General features: G+C 44.3%; 1 protein-coding gene across 1 annotated transcript in view; it reads left to right on the forward strand.

Moving 5' to 3' along the window:
• The window catches only part of LOC138742232 (glypican-1-like), a 191,994-nt gene that overhangs the window by 126,241 nt on the left and 48,365 nt on the right, over nucleotides 1–17,388 (forward strand). The window lies entirely within an intron of this gene.

A 17,388-nucleotide genomic window follows, 5' to 3' on the forward strand; every position in this document is an offset into this window, starting at 1 on the left:
ACCAGGCCTGAGCCTGCTTAGCTTCCGAGATCAGTCAAGGTCAGGTGTATTCAGGGTAAGTAGGGGAGCACCTGAATTTATAACAGGATAGAAGCTGATTCCAACCATTGAACGCCCCTGAACGCCACCCAATTACACCTCATTAACCTCGCAGTCTCGTGTGCTTTTGGAGGGTGAGAGGAAACTGGATCACCCAGGGAAAACCCACGTGGACATGAGGAGAATATATAAGCTCCTTATAGATGGCACCAGAATCGTACCTGGGTCGCTGGTGCTGTGATACCATTGCACTGGGTCCTATGTCCAACCTCCCTTCACACTCATTGGGACCCTGTCCCCACACTCCCTTCAAACTCACTGGGGCCCCATTTCTGTTGCTCCATCTCTCTTTACATTCACCTGGGCCATTGTTTCACGTTTGCTTCAATCTCACTGGAACCCCATTACCATTCTTTTGGGAGTCCCATCTCAACTCCTGCACTTTTAAGTTGCCTGGAAACCCTGTTCCCACACTTTCCTTCCAACTCATTATGACCCCATTTCCTGTCCATTCTTTAAGCTATCTTATTCATTGGAAATTTTACTACATTGTGGCACCAAAATGTCCATGCCGTAACAAATCCCCACCCTCCTAGTTCCACTGACCAGCACCCGGTCCATACCCATCCAGTCCTCTCCTCTCCATGTAACTATCCAGTCTTTCCTTAAATGTAACCAACGATCCCGCCTCAACCACGTCTGCCGGAAGCTCATTCCACATCCCTCCCACCCTTTGCGTAAAGAAATTTCCCCTCATGTTCCCCCTATAATTTTCCCCTTTCAATCCCAAACCATGCCCTCTAGTTTGAATCTCCCCCACTCTTAATTGAAGTTAAATATAAGGGTATATTAATAGAAGAGACTCCTGTTCGGCTCCGAATCATGGGTCCTCTACCGGCATCACCTACGGCTCCTAGAACGCTTCCACCAGCGTTGTCTCTGCCCCATCCTCAACATTCATTGGAGCGACTTCATCTCCAACATTCGAACTACTCGAGATGGCAGAGGCTGACAGCATCGAATCCACGCTGCTGAAGATCCAACTGCGCTGGGTAGGTCACGTCTCCAGAATGGAGGACCATTGCCTTCCCAAGATCGTGTTATATGGCGAGCTCTCCACTGGCCATCGTGACAGAGGTGCACCGCCAGTGGGCTGATATCGCCTCAAACCGTGCATCTTGGCGCCTCACAGTTCGGCGGGCAGCAACCTCCTTTGAAGAAAACCGCAGAGCCCACCTCACTGACAAAAGACAAAGGAGGAAAAACCCAACACCCAACCCCAACCAACCAATTTTCCCTTGCAACCGCTCCAACTGTGTCTGCCTGTCCCCCATCGGACTTGTCAGCCACAAACGAGCCTGCAGCTGACGTGGACATTACCCCTCCATAAATCTTCATCCACGAAGCCAAGCCAAAGAAAGATATTAATAGAAGTAATATCCAATAGTTTGTAAAATGGGGAATTTCAGCCCCACTCTTGCCCCAATCATGCCACATTATTGGAATTTTATGTATTCTTAAGGACACCAGAACCATAACCATAACCACTTACAGCACAGAACAGGCCAGTTCGGCCCTACTAGTCCATGCTGTAACAAATCCCCACCCTCCTAGTTCCACTGACCAGTACCCGGTCCATACCCATCCAGTCCTCTCCTCTCCGTGTAACTATCCAGTCTTTCCTTAAATGTAACCAATGATCCCGCCTCAACCACGTCTGCCGGAAGCTCATTCCACATCCCTCCCACCCTTTGCGTAAAGAAATTTCCCCTCATGTTCCCCCTATAATTTTCCCCTTTCAATCCCAAACCATGCCCTCTAGTTTGAATCTCCCCCACTCTTAATTGAAAAAGCCTATCCACGTTTACTCTGTCTGTCCCTTTTAAAATCTTAAACACCTCTATCAAGTCCCCCCTCAACAAAATGAGATCTCCATTAGTGACTTTCATGACCTCAGAACATTCTGGAGCACCTTCCCCACTGAAATGTAGGAAATAATGAAGCTGAGGGCCACAAAAGCCTCAGCTGTTGGAATCTTGAGCAGACAAGGAGTTGCTGGAGGAACTCAGCTCCTTTGCTATGCGCGTGGACTTGAGCCTCCTGCAAAACATTTCAACTCCCCCAACCAGTCCTACAGTGACACATTTGTCCTCAGCCTCAACCAACATTAGGTGGAGGCTAAACATAAACTTGTGCTCCAACACATCACATTCCTCCTGGACAGCCTGGAACCTAATAGTAGGAACATTGCTTTTATTAATTTTAGGAAACCCCCACCCCTGTCTGATTGCAATGTTCCCATCTCTTTCTCTACTCCAGTGCATTTTTCTCTCTAACGTCCCTCTGCTCCTGGTTTTTCCCTCTCCCTCTCTCTCTCTCTGCCTCTCACCCCTGTGCAATATCACTGCTGGGACCCTCCCCCAGCCTCTTTCCCCCTTTATATATGCAATTTTACCTATTTTATCTTAGTCTTGATTGGGGGCTCAGACCCAAAATAAGACTTACCATTTCTATCCTTGGATAGTGTCTGACCTGCCGAGTTTCTCCAGCAAATTTTTTGCCTGCTTTGCGCATGCGGTCTTGCCACGTCTTACAATGTGAAAGTGAGCAAGATCACGAGAGACAAGAGTAGAAGTAGGCCAATCAGCCCATTGCGTCTCTCTGCCATTTAATCATGAGCTGATCCTTATCACTCAGCTCCACCCCCCGGCCTCCTCCCTGTAACCTTTGATGCCCTGACCAATCAAATACCTATCAATTTCTGTCTGAAATACACCTAACAACATTGTTTCCACTGCTGCCTGTGGCAGCATGTTGCACAGACTCATGACCCTCTGGCTAAATAAACTTCTCTGTACTTCTGCTTAAATTGAAACCCTTTTATCCTGAAATTGTGACCTCTTGTCCTAGACTCCCCTACCAGAGGAAACAACCTTGCCACATCTACTATGTGAGTGGAAAGAAAAAGGCTGAGAACCACTGGTATAAAAGATCCTACATCTTCACCATGATCTGATTTCAATCTATTCAATTTCAATTGCCCCACCTCAATTTCAACACCATCAACCAATGGTTTGCTGTCACATTGCAAGACAAGGCACTTATTCAAAACCCAATGGCAATGTTGCTGGGGTTGCACCAGCTTCGAGGTTACCAGTCTCAAGGGTCATGGGCAGGATCCAGATGGAACAGGGGAAGGGAAGTGTGGGGGAGAGGTGCATATGACTATCGAATCTATTGGTGGCAATTCAAACCAGTTTCCGCCATTGAATGAGGTGGTCCAGTGGGGTGGCACAGTTAGCGTAGCGGTTGGCACAACGCTGTTACAGACCCAGTGATCAGAAATGATGTTTGAATCCATTGCTGTCTGTATGATGTTTGAATCCTTCCTGTTCTTTAATGGGTTTTCCCCAGGGTCTCTAGTTTCCTCCTGCTCTTCAAAACATACTGGGGGTTGTAGGTCAATTGTGAGTAATTGGGCAGTACAGGCGTGTGAGCCAAAAGGGCCTGTCACTGTGCTGTGTGTCTAATTTGTTTTTAAATTTAAAAATTTTTAAAAACATTTTAAAATTTAAATATATTTTTAAAAAAACTTATTTAAAGATCAAATAATGGACCAACCATTGAGAAGCTCAAGGAATGTGATGGGAAAGACAATTCTCATGGGTAGAAATAGCCAACATTTTGGCTCATATCCCTTTATCAGGACTTTATTGGGGCTCAAAAAAGGGTCCCGACTTGAAACGTTGACTGACCACTTCTCTCCATGGATGCTGCCTGACCCATTGGGTCCTTGTAGGTTCTCATTCCTTCCTCAAGGTTCCAGAATCTATCGTTTTTGAGTTTCTCAATTAACTCATCAGTGTTGATAGATCAGCCAAATAACATCCTGCCCCTGATGCAAACAATATCTTTGGGATAAATTCCCTCCTCAAACAGATCATACAGGGCCTTACAAACCTCAAACTCAATTCACAAAGGCTGTTCGCAAGCAGAAGAAGCCTGTCTGTTGGAATGTATATTCCAGTGGAGGGACACTCACAACTTCAGAATCATCCTGAATTTATCGTTGTATTCATTGTAAAATGTACATACGCACTGACATTCTTATATGTTGCAGTGGAATACAAATGCAATAGTATACATTACATAAAAAGATCATAAATGCAAAAGGTAGATGAAAAATTAGGTGTTGCATCAGGCAGATAGTCCTTTTTGTAGTGTTGAGGTGATCAATTGAACAAGAGGAAGTTGAAGAGCTATTGGAAATTAGGGCACTTTGAGTTGAAAGTGAAATGTATTAACTTTTCTCTGACTGAACATGGATGTATTGAGCTGCAGGAGTGTTCAACCATGGATTCCATATGGGTTCTGTTGAGGAAAGTGTGAGAGACTGAGGCAGCTGAGCATGTGGGGAATGGCAGCTGGGAACGGGCAGGGAGAACAACAGTGAAATTAATAAAATAATTCCTTTCACAAGCGGCAACTGTGTGGGGAGGCAATGAGAAAGAAAGGGTGCCCAGTGTCAGTTGCCAGGACCTTCCGACTCCCTTCAGGAATATGGGGTGACCTGGAAGCTGCTTCACACTTTAAAAGTTAAAATGTTGGAATTCTCTGTGGGTGGGTGGAGGTGAGATCAAGTCCTCAATGTGTAGACCCCAATGACAATCGGCCTTGCATACTGTTCACAGTCTACATGCTGCCAAGTTAATGTTGTGTGAGTGACATCTGGATGTGTGTTGCATGACATTTCACATGACTACGTGTTGCTGGGAAGACTCACGGGGGTTTTGGTTTTCAGTAATCTGCGCCATGAGTAAATCTCAGGAACGGACATGCACAAGAATGTTTCCCTTTGTGATAACATTTGTCATCCAGTGTACTTTGGTCCAATGAAAGATTGGTCAAGAGTATGCTTGCTGAAAACTTTTGTTGGTTCACAACAACCTTCAATCCTCATGTGCTTCTATTTCTCCATGTTCAGGTGTACAATACATGATCTTACACATGCATGTGTACATGCAAACACACATATGAACATAATCTCTCTCACACTCACACACATACAAAATCTGAAACGCACACAAACGAAATCTCAAAATGACACTATCTCCCACATGCTCAAGCATGCATGATCTGATATATGCATTCCCTGTGCACTAACACACACGTGGAGACAGAATGTATGATGATACCACAGCAGTGAGTTGTATAAAAATGGGCGATGAGTCAGCATATGGGAGGAAGATTGAAAACTTAGCTGAATGGTGCACCAACAACAACCTCGCACTTAATGTCACCAATATCAAAGAGCTGATTATAGACTTTAGAAAGGAAAATCCAGAGATGTACAATTCAGTTGATCATTGAGGGCCCAGAGGTGGAGAGAGTGAGCAAATTTAAATTCCTGGACTCATTATCTCAGAGGACTTTCTCTTGGACTCAACACACGAATACCATCATGCTATCAGTGCCCCTACTTCCTCAGGATTTTGTGAAGGTTCTGTATGACACCAGAAACCATGGCAAACTTCTACAGATGTATGGTGGAAAAGGTGCTGCATCATAGTCTGATATGGGGGCACCAATACCTCTGAGCGGAAAGCCCTGCAAAAGGGAGGGGACACAGCCCAGTGCAACACAGAAAAAATCCTCCCCACCATTGAGAACTACAGGGAACGCTGCTATCAGAAAGTAGCAGCTATCATCAAGGATCCACACCACCTAGGGCATGCTCTGTTCTCCCTACTGACATGAGAAAAGAGTCCCACAAGACTTGCACCACCAGATTCAGGAACAGCTGCTCCCCCTCCACCATCAGACTCCTCAACAACAAACTCAACCAGGGACTCATTTAAGGACTCGTACTTGTGCACTTTATTTACATATTTACATATTTATTTTCTGCTTTGCACGGTCAGAATGTATGTTTACATTTTGATCTTTTGTATGGGGTTCTTTTTTAATAGCAATTTGCAGTTACTGATAGGTTGAAATTCTGCATGACCTACAGGAAAAAGAATGTCAGGGTTGTATGCAGTGGTGGATTAACCATTAGGCTGAGTAGGTTGAAGCCTAGGGGTCCGGAAGGTAAGGGGTCCTGACGTCAAACAATAATAGGAATAAGGGATACAACAATAGAAATGTTACATTAATGATGCCAAAGTGTTGAAGATTGTTATGAAAGAGGTCATTTGAGCAACTGAAAAACAAATATACTCTACCACATAATACCCTTTTTTGTTATTTTCGGGAAATGAGCATATTTGAGAGATAACCTTGGACCAATTATGTCTCGGTCCCTTTGTGCTGAAGTAGAACTCCTTATCAGAAGAGGGATTGTTAAAAAAAATTACTTTGATATATTCATTATTACAAGCAGGAACCTCCAAATTAGGATTACATAGATCTAGACAGAGGTGGGAAACAGACTTAAGTATTATAATTGATTAATAATCGTGGGAAAAATTGTAAGGATTGTACGATTAATATAAGGTGAGATTAGTTCAATATAATTTTTTACTCCAACTAGATCTTACACCACAGAAACTGGATAGATTGAAATCAGATTTATCAGATCAATGTTTTAGGTGTAGTGAAGATCCTTTATACATTCAACATGATCTTGATGTAATGGAAGGCCCTTTTGGGCAGCTTTATGTAATTTTTTGGAACAAGTTGCAGGAATTGTTTTTCTGCAAAGGCTTGATTTATTCTTGTTAGGAAATATTGAAGGTACAAGCCTGAAATTAAAACTATCGATTATCAATTGGAATTTGTTAAATTAGCGTTAGTGGTGACAAGGAAATGTCACTTGAAAATCTGATAGATCTTTGACTATGCCAAGATGGCATGCTGAAATTCAAAGTTGTATCCCTCTAGAAAAAAAAATTACATAATTAAGGAATAAGTACACTATGTTTTTACAAATCTGGTGCCCATACACCCAAATAATGGGATTAAATTTGTAAGGATATCCATCTTATGCATCTAGACCTCCAGGATTCTCTTCTGTATGTTTGTTAGATCTGATGATTTGTACTGGGTGATATCTCTCTTTGCAATTCAAAGGCTTATTTTCTTTTTTCTCTTTTTTTCTCATTTTTTTATACCTATGAAGTTATTTTTTTTCCATTTTGTACATTGTTTCTTTGAGGGGGGTGGTTGGGTGGGAGGGAGGGACTTCTTGGGGTGGGGTGAAAAATAATCATGTGTGTGATCAATTTGTTTTTTGACATCTGTATTATTACAACAATTATAGTTACTGCATGTATGGGATTTTGAATATAATTTTCCAAAAAAAAACAAAGCCAAAGGGAACTAAGTCACAATATTAAAAGTATTTTAAAATTGCAACAACTTGTAGCTTTCAGCACTCCTGTTGATTGGCTTTCACCTATTCACTGAAATCAAAAACAACGGGCTGGCTCAGCGCGGTGACAGCTGCTCAATGTGGGATCAATGGCCATCTTCGTTACCCATAATCCCCCACACAGCTGGAACCGCTCTGTCTGTGCCAGTGCCAGGGAAACACGCAAGCCTTCGTCGCCTGCCTTCTATCCATAACTATGTAGCCAATTGTTATAGCGTTAATTTCAACAATTTGGAATCATAACGCAGGGAAGTATAAATAGCCCGTAAACTTCAGGAAATGTTATTTTCTATTCAAATCCAGTTGCATGGGGGTGGGATGTGGGAGTACTGAAAAACTAATGGTAATAAAATTGTTTGATCTGATTTGGCCTTCATGTATCGTGCTTCTTTGAAATAAATATAGGATAAAATTACTCTTAATACACAGGCCAAGGACTCAGGTGCCTTCCAAATGACCACGGCTCCTCCCCTCTGTGCTTCCCACTGACCAGGGTGGTGCTGAGCTCGCTTTCCATTGGCTCACTGGCCAGTTGATTGTCAGGCAGTCGGGGATGCGCATCCGATGTCAGACTACACTGCATTTAGCCTAGGCAGAACAGGGGGCGGGTGGGGAGGGAAAGAGGTGGAGAAGAAGCAGCAGCGTGTGCCATCGTGTCGCCACCAGGCTCTCGTGGCTGCGGAGTTGAACCATTCAGCATTGAGTGGTCCAGAAGCAGTGGCGCTAGAGAGGCATCTGCAGGTACAGCCTGGGAAAGGGGGGTCAGCAGGGACAAGGTGGAGGGAAAGGGGGTCAGTGACTGGGCTGGAGTGGAGAGGCGATTGGTGCATTGGGAGATCCCTGCACCACTGAGAGTTTGACATATTTTTGAACTGGTAAAGTTACCTAACAGATAGGTGTCGCATGTTTGGACAGGGGCACAATTTCAGTGCTGGCCATAGGCGCTATTTTTGGTAGATACAACACTGGGTGGGTGGGCATGGTCTGAGAATGTTGCCCCCACCCCCTGGAGGGGGACTTAGTAAAGCTCAGTCCAGGGACCTGGGTAGTAATTTATCCACCACTGGTTGTTTGTGATGGCATTATGTACTCTGACAATAAATCTGAACTTTGATATGTATACATGTGCAGATGCAGGAAGTGTGTGAGTCCTATCAAGTTAGTGCGGAAGATGTAAGAGAGAACCAAATTAATTTGGTATGGCAGTAGCTGCTGCCAGAGTTGTGATCCAGAAAGTGCCTCCGCTCTCTGGATCCACTCATTAGGCCTTTTTATCGTGCAACCCCACATTAAAGCTGGCTCAACAAAAAAAAAAATTAAAAATCCTATTTATGGAGAAGATCCAACATTACCTTCATAGAGCAGCGTGGGGAACCGTCTTCTGGAGCTGAGGAAGGCAGGGCGAGTGGTGCAGTAGCACCGCTCATCGCTGTGATGTCATCCAAACACGTCAGCAAGTGAAAAATTAATATAGACATTCCCTCCCACCTAAAAGAACTTTAGCCATCACTAATATGAACAGAGCAATGCGATTGATGTAAGTATCTGAACACACGAGTGCTTTAAAATTTGCGCTCCTGGGTTGCAGGCTGATGGAAGAGTTGGAGTGGAGTGACCTCACTCCACCTCTGAGTGTACCCCTCTAGACAGATCGGAGTTCACCTGCTGAATCTGCCCTTGGAGCTTTCAAAAAGGTAAGTGAAGTGATGAAAAGTTGGAGAATATCCACCTTTACATTTGTTTTTTGACTCCACTATCAAAAGGCCTACTGTATCCCAGGTGTGCAAAGGCCTACTGTATCCTAGGTGTGCAAAGGCCTACTGTATCCTAGGTGTGCAAAGGCCTACTGTATCCCAGGTGTGCAAAGGCCTACTGTATCCCAGGTGTGCAAAGGCCTACTGTATCCCAGGTGTGCAAAGGCCTACTGTATCCTAGGTGTGCAAAGGCCTACTGTATCCTAGGTGTGCAAAGGCCTACTGTATCCCAGGTGTGCAAAGGCCTACTGTATCCCAGGTGTGCAAAGGCCTACTGTATCCCAGGTGTGCAAAGGCCTACTGTATCCCAGGTGTGCAAAGGCCTACTGTATCCCAGGTGTGCAAAGGCCTACTGTATCCCAGGTGTGCAAAGGCCTACTGTATCCCAGGTGTGCAAAGGCCTACTGTATCCCAGGTGTGCAAAGGCCTACTGTATCCCAGGTGTGCAAAGGCCTACTGTATCCCAGGTGTGCAAAGGCCTACTGTATCCCAGGTGTGCAAAGGCCTACTGTATCCCAGGTGTGCAAAGGCCTACTGTATCCCAGGTGTGCAAAGGCCTACTGTATCCCAGGTGTGCAAAGGCCTACTGTATCCCAGGTGTGCAAAGGCCTACTGTATCCTAGGTGTGCAAAGGCCTACTGTATCCCAGGTGTGCAAATGTCTACTGTATCCCAGGTGTGCAAAGGTTTTCTTTTGGAAATTAGGCTTCAACCCAGCATTCTATACATTAGGAACAAGTTTCATAATGAGCCAGTCGTGAAAAGAATGCTTACTTGTGGTGACTATACAAATACAAGAATCAAATGCACTTGGAAAGAACCAATTCAGGATTTCCCTCAATAGTTGTTAAATTCCTTGAGTCGAGGTTATTATCCTGAGCTCTGTCGGTCTTCTGTCATTGCAGAACTGGTTTGAGCAGATGACAGACCACGGTTGAGCATCGAGTCTCAGTATTTCACTGCACCAGTTGAATGTGTAACATTTCATGAAGTTCAAGTAAGGAGTTAATGGGGAATTTGCTTTCAGCTTTCTGCTGACAGATGAATAGTGGAGAGTTCTCCACCCAGGGCAGCGCTGATGTTAACCACTTCCCACTTGCTGCTGTAGAGATATCACCGTGGGTGTTATTGATCATGGTGTTTTATTATTCCTTTGGGGACCAGTCATCTCGATCAGCTGGATTCCACTCTTCCACTTGAAATTAGATTTTTTTTAATTGAAGCTTAAGGATAATTGTTAACTTGTTTCCATTCCTTCCCACTGGGTGTTCACGGAGACAGAAGGAGAAATGCTATGTGTCCCTTTCATTGAAGCACTGGGGTTCAGAGAGATAGGAGAAGGCATAGATGGGATTAAGTAGGCCGGGAAGAGGCTCATTTGCAAAATAAATACTAACCTCGATGCTTGGCCTGTTTCTGTGTATAAGCACTATTAGGAGGAGGCCGTGTATTGATGGCTTGGAAACAAAGGTATGGCTTCTGGCTACTTTTCCACGTTAAATGTTGAAGCACCGAGATTGATAGGCAACCACCTGACCACAACATAGATGACAGATACAGTTTTCCCTTGTTCTCTAGCCAATGGGCATTTCTGACACCAGGGGATTGACTTACTTAGATCAACAAGCTCAGCAGCATCACTGTTGAAGTTTTGGGAGGGAGATCATGGACAAGGTGAGATGGGTTGGAGAGTGGGCCAATGGTGAACCAGGAAGGTGTGAAGGGATGATGCCCAGAGGAAGTTGATTGACAGGTGCTAGACACAGGGAGAGAAAACAAAGTGACAAGCGGAAGATGAGTTCGACGGGGTGGGGGCTGGGGGGGAGAGGTGATGTGGAGACGAAGGCTGGCATTGCTAGAACCTGATGGGAATAGAAGGTGATGATGGTGATGTGATGAGAGCTTTGGGGGGGAGGGGAGGGGACATTTGGGTCCAGGTGGATCCGAAGAGAGGAGGAGAAGAATCTGGTGGAAATGTTGGTTGAAGAGGATGGATCCAGAGAGAGTGGGGGACTGAGCAGGGAAGAGTTCTGACCCGAAATGTCAACAGTTGATTTTTCTCCCACTGATGTGTTGGACCCGCTGAGTTCCTCTCGCCAAATTTTTTTGCTCCAGATTCCAGTGTCTGCAATCTCTTGTGTGTCCCCGGTTAACTAATTCATTCTCCTATGAGAGATTCAACCTGGAAGAAAGTGTTCAGGAGTTGGGAAAAAAGGTTTCAATAGAAGGATAAGTAGAACAGATCGGTATTCTTTGGGCTTTCGAATAAGGGCGATCTTATTGCATCAAAGAAAATCCTGAGAGTGCACGAGATGCTTCCAATAGTTGAAGGTCTCAACTGTAACAGTGGGTGAGCAGTGAGATGGCTGGATTTCCTATTGAGAAGATAGGCTGGCCCATACACTGGAGTTTAGAAGAATGGGAGAGACATACAAATTGGGCTTGGCAGAATAGAGGCAGGGATGCTGTTCCTATGGGCTGGGGAATCAAAAACCAGCCATTTCAGTCTCAAAGTAAAAGGATGGCCATTCAGGGCTAAAAGACAGAGAGATATCATTGTCCACTGAGCGGTGAATCTTCAGAAATCTCTCCCCAAGAACCCTGTGGGTGTTCAGTCTCTTCAAGATGGGGACCTGGATATGAAGAGAAATTGAGTCCTGTGGGATGAGAATAGGAAAGTTGTGTCCAGAGAGCAGACCAGCCATAATCTCAGTGAAAAACAGGACCGGTTTGAGGAGTTGTATGGCACCCCCTACTACTTGTTGAATCTTCCTTCTCCAACCCTTTAGCCCACCCGCTGCACAGAGCTCCTGGTGTAGATGCAGATCTGTGATCATGTGGTATCTCTGGGAAGTAAAGGGCAGCCAACGTTTTGGCCCCATTGGTTACCCATCCTATAGATGTAACATGACCTGCTGAATTACTCCAGCACATTTGTGTATTGCACTACAATCCCAGCATCTGCAGACCTTCTGGTTTAAATAATGATATATTTTTGACTTTATATATAATGTTTAAAAAAAAAGTTCATTGCTCGGCTGCACCTGGCCACCGAGTTTAAAAATAAACGTTGCCTTGGTTCTGGCTTGTAAATCCACACTCCCGAAAAGTAGCTGAAGAATTGCTCACACCTGCGGAGTGCAGGCAGATCATCTTTCAGAGAATAAATGGTTGTAACCTGACAATGGAGCACAGGGAAGCTCATGCCACAGCTGCAGGGCACAAATGGAGGGAGCAAACAAGTCTTCACAGTCTCAGTCAAGAACACAAAGCCTTCTTAATCCCAGTTTCCCCCCCTCATCTCTCCGAATCAATTGAAAGCTGCCCTTCTCTGCTATGGTATCTGTGTCTTATTTAAACCACCACAATTGGTTTTGCTTTCCTTGCCTTCTGGAACAGAGCATTCCTTATTCTTTTGTGCGGAACTATTTTTGCCTGGTTTCGCTTCTAGTTGGCTCCGTTCCAGCTGTTAAGTGCTGTAGAATGATGCAAGGCAGAAGTTGACCACTCTGCGCTGTGTCTGCTGCCTCAGAGGGTCCTGAATATGTGGTTCCATTCCCCCACCTCAAAGGCTCTGCAGACATTTTAGTTCTCAAGAGCAGTGCACTGGTAGAGCCACTGCCTCAGATTTCTAGAGATGCGGGTCACCTTGATTTGTCGTTCATACCATGCATTGCACGATAAAGACAAGATAGTGTTTCTCCAGGACCATGGAGCAGATTTACATAAATAGTTTAAATATTAAGTTGTACACTATCCACGTATGTTCTGGGAATTCAGAAGCATGATGGTTTGAGGGGAAAAAAACTTGCCAATCTGGACGTAAATGCCCGAGTGCTACAGTACCTCCTACCAGATGGCAGAAGGGAGAATAGTTTACTTGAGGGGCGTGTGAAGCAACTGTTATTGCTTTCCACATGCATTATGTGTTGTAGATGTCTCCTTTTGAATGCTGGGGTTTACCCTTATGTGCTATGGTTTCTGCCCACACCCTAAAGAGGTGTGAGATGGTGGAGTCTTGCACAGAACTGGCCTTTTGGCCCAACTAGTCCATGCCGATCAAGCTGGAATTCTGGGCTAATCCCATTTGCCTGCATTTGGTCCATATCCCTTGAAGCCTTTCTTCTACATAAACCTCTCGTAAATGTCTTTGAATGTTGTTCCTGCACCAACTTCCCCAGTTTCTCTGGCAGCTCATCCTAGGTGTGGACCACCCTCCAAGTGAAAAACTTGCCTCTTGGGTCCCTCCTAATCTTTCCCCTCTCACTTTAAACTCTGCCTTTAGATTGATCGATTCGGTGGGGGGGGGGGGTACTGTGAGCATCCACTTTATCTATCCCTCCTTGAAAAGCTCACCCGTTAGCACCTGCAAATCTCCTCCCCCCCCCCACCCCCGCATGAGTGGTGGAATCCAGAGGAGTTGATGGGAATCTGAAGAATAAAATGGGTTTAGTGTATGATTACTGCAAAGTGGGTGCTTAACAGGCTGTTGGGGATGGTGCTGAATGAATGCGCGTGACCATTCCCTTTACAGTTCCCCACAACTGTCCCTGCCATGTATACAATTGAAAACAATTTTCATGGCTTTACAGAGGGAGGAGGTTGAATTAACACCATCTGATTAATAAAGTTTGTATTGGGAGATAAGCTAAATGTGACCATGCTATTTAACTACCATGATGCTTTGACCTGAGCAAGTGTGTTTGACCCAGTTACCTCATTTTGCCATGCTTCATCTCAGCCCATCAGTCTAATCCTTCCTGTCTCCTCTACCCTGTCAGCTTCAATAGACCAAAGATAGTTGCCTAAATTGCTGTGCATTGTCCCCTTCTGCTGAATTCCCATCCTGCTTTGCATCTTTACACACTTAAGCCTTCTGCCTGGTGGGAGGAGGGAGAACAAAGTGTGTCCGGGGAGTGATGAGTCCTTCAGTATACGTTGGTTTGCCTTTCCAAGGAGGAGGAAATGTTGATGCAGGTAGAGTCCATGGAGGGGAGAGAGGTTTACGTAATGTTCCGAGCTGCATTCACCACCTTCTGTAGCTTACAACCTTGAGTAGAGCTGCTCCCGTACTACACTGTGATGCATCTAGCAAGTCTGGGTTCAATAGTAACAAATGTCTTTCCAACTCATGGTTTTGTATTTCCCTCGATTTAGGATTTATTTCCAGAAGAACAAAATTCAATAATGAATTTGATAAACAAACTCAATTTAAATTTTTGTGTTTTGATGACACGGTATGTCAGTTTTGGGAAACGCAGGAGATGCCATCCTGTCCAATCCCATCAGGCCTCCAGCTTGAGTTGGTTTCAGGGGGAAGGAATCAATCTGGATGCCTTTCCCAAGAGCTTTAACGTCTCCATTTTGAATGGTTCTTGTAAATGTCTCTTTGCACCTTCTCCATTTATTTGATGTTTCTCCATCCCAAATTGGTCGTGGCAGGATCCAGACATGAGTCATATCACCAAGACGCAATGTACTTTCTCTTCCTTGGAATTCATTTCTGCTTTTGAATTCTGTCTGCTGGAAATGAACTTTCGTACATTTTTTTTGCATTTTTAATAATCTTATTCACTGGATGACAGGTTTTAGAGGCTGGCAAAGCATTAGCCCTGGGACCGCCACAAATTTTGCCACATAACCAAATGGAATGTTTATCTGTAGACCCATATGAGGTCTCTTCTCCTTGTGTCAATAATATTTTCAGATTTCAGATTTATTGTCTGAGTACATACATGACATCATGCACAACCCTGAGATTCTTTTTCCTTGTGGGTGAGGCAGAATTACCACTTACTGCTAGTGCAAAAAAAAACTGTACACAGCATGTACATGGAAACAAGGAACTGTAACCAGATAATGAATTTAAGTAAAATGACTACAATACCAAGAGAATTTTTAAAAATCAATAAACTGTGCAAGTAAGAGTCCTTAAATGATACTCTGATTGAGTTTGTTGTTGAGGAGCCAGATGGTGGAGGGGTAACAGCTGTTCCTGAACCTGGTGGTGTGAGTCTTGTGGCACCTACACCTCTTTTCTGATGGCAGCAGCGAGAACTGAGCCTGTGTTGGGTGGTGTGAATCCTTGATATTTGCCGCTGCTCTCTGACAGCAGCATTCCTAGTAGATGTTCTCGATTCTGGATAGTGGGAACAGTTTTGCCTATGATGCAGTCGGTCAGCACACTTTCTGCCATACATCTGCAGAAATTTGCCCAGATTTCTGGTTTCATACCAAACCTTGGCAAACTCCTGAGGAAGTGGAGGCGCTGATATGTTTCCTTCATGGTGGCATTGGTGTGTTGGGTCCAGGAAAGATCCTCCAAGTTAATGACTCCCAAGAACTTAAATTTGCTCACCCTCTCCACCTCTGATTCCCCCATGGATCCCTTCGTGAAGTCAAGTCAAGTCAGCTCCTTAGTTTTGGTGACATTGAGTGCAAGGTTGTTGTCGGTGCACCATTCAGCCATGTTTTCAATCTCCCTCCTGTATGCTGACTCATTCCCTTTCTTTATCCAACCCTCTACTGTGGTATTGTCGGCAAATTAGTAGATGGTGTTGTCATTGTACCGAGTCACGCAGTCTTCGGTGTAAAGTGAATTCCCAATAGTGGAGCCTAAACCTCCAGCTCATCGATTTTTAATTTACAAGAAACGAAGGCACCTTGATGTGCATAATTGTTGAAGAGTTTGCCTGCTGAGAAAAGAAAGTTCCATTGAGATGAACAATGAGTCAACAGTGTTTTCTTATCACTGACATTTTTCATGTCCTGATGTTATACCTCTGATCGCCTTATCTGCAATTTAAGTTCTCACAATTTGCAATCTGATTGAGCCAAAAAGAGGCAGAAAAAATGTTGTTCGCTCATCAGAAACCATACTGAAGCAAGTATAAAAACATAACCCTCCACTTCTGCCTTGCAATCAAAATATTCTTAAACCCAGCAACTTACCCCGACTGCATCCATTAGTGACACCCAGAACTGGAAGATCTCCAGCCAGATAGAGTGGAGTCCTCAGCAGAGATACACAAGCAGTTCAGGCAGAGGTGAGCGTTGAAGCTTTTGTTGCCGATGGTACAAGGTGAGTTTGTCTGAACTGGAAATGGCATAGGCTTTGAGCACTGCAATGGAGACTCAATGTCTCAGGGCAAGAAGGAAGAAATTAACCTTTCAGGTACAAAATGTCTGTTTCCACCACAATATCTAACAAGTAAATAGGGGGGGGAGGGGGGGGTGGAGAAAAGTAATCCTTTTTCCGCAGTCATGATATTTTGCAGAAGGCAATTTCAAGGAGAGATCAAACAAGAGATACAAGTTATTTTCTGTCTTAGTGGGTACCATTCAACTTGCCATCAGAGGAAGTGTACAGGCAAACCAGGGGGATGGTTCTGCTTTTGATGCTAGTTCAATGGTTCTGCTTTTGATGCTAGTTCTTGCCATTTTCCTACTGTTCCATCTCCTCCAAACTGCAGTGATAATCTTGTTATACACAATGTGCAAGGTGCACCTTCTTGAGGGCTGCACCAAATGGAAACTTCATTAAAAAAAACTGCAATGGTGGACATTAAATTAAAAAGAAATAATAAATGCATAAGATATTGTTATTTATTCCCTATAAATATTCATAGTTACCATCGTGCAAGAAAGAAAAGGGTGTCATTATAAGAGTGTAGACAGTCACTATGTGGTGTCAGAACAGTCCCTGACTCAGGGCAGTACAGTCAGCGCAGCGGTTACCACGGCACTATTGTCGTGCCAGCGACCTGTGTTTGAAGCCAGCATTGTCTACAAGGAGTTTGTACACTCTCTGTGTGTCTTCATGGGGTTCCTCTGGGCTCTCCGCCCGCCCTCCAAAATCATGTGGGGTTTGCAGGTTAATGGGAGCTGCAGCTTTGTGGGCCAGGAGGGCCTGTTACCATATTGCAGGTCTAAATTTAAATGTAAGATAGAAGGACAGTTGACCATTTAGATGAATAATTATTTCTCACAAGGCAGACCCAGCTGTAAACAGCATCAGTCCCACTGCTATGTGGATCATACATGCATGGAGTGATTGCTACACTTATTAGTCACTGCACTGCAGCAGCTAATTGCACATGCGACTATAACTTGATTATTTTAGTGCCTCGATTTTATTTTTAATATATTCTTATTGAGTTTAACATAATAAGCATACATAATAAATGATGATTACATAATTAATCAATTGTATACAAGCAAATAG

Source organism: Narcine bancroftii, chromosome 9, assembly GCF_036971445.1.
Source record: "Narcine bancroftii isolate sNarBan1 chromosome 9, sNarBan1.hap1, whole genome shotgun sequence".
NCBI classification, from domain to species: domain Eukaryota; kingdom Metazoa; phylum Chordata; class Chondrichthyes; order Torpediniformes; family Narcinidae; genus Narcine; species Narcine bancroftii.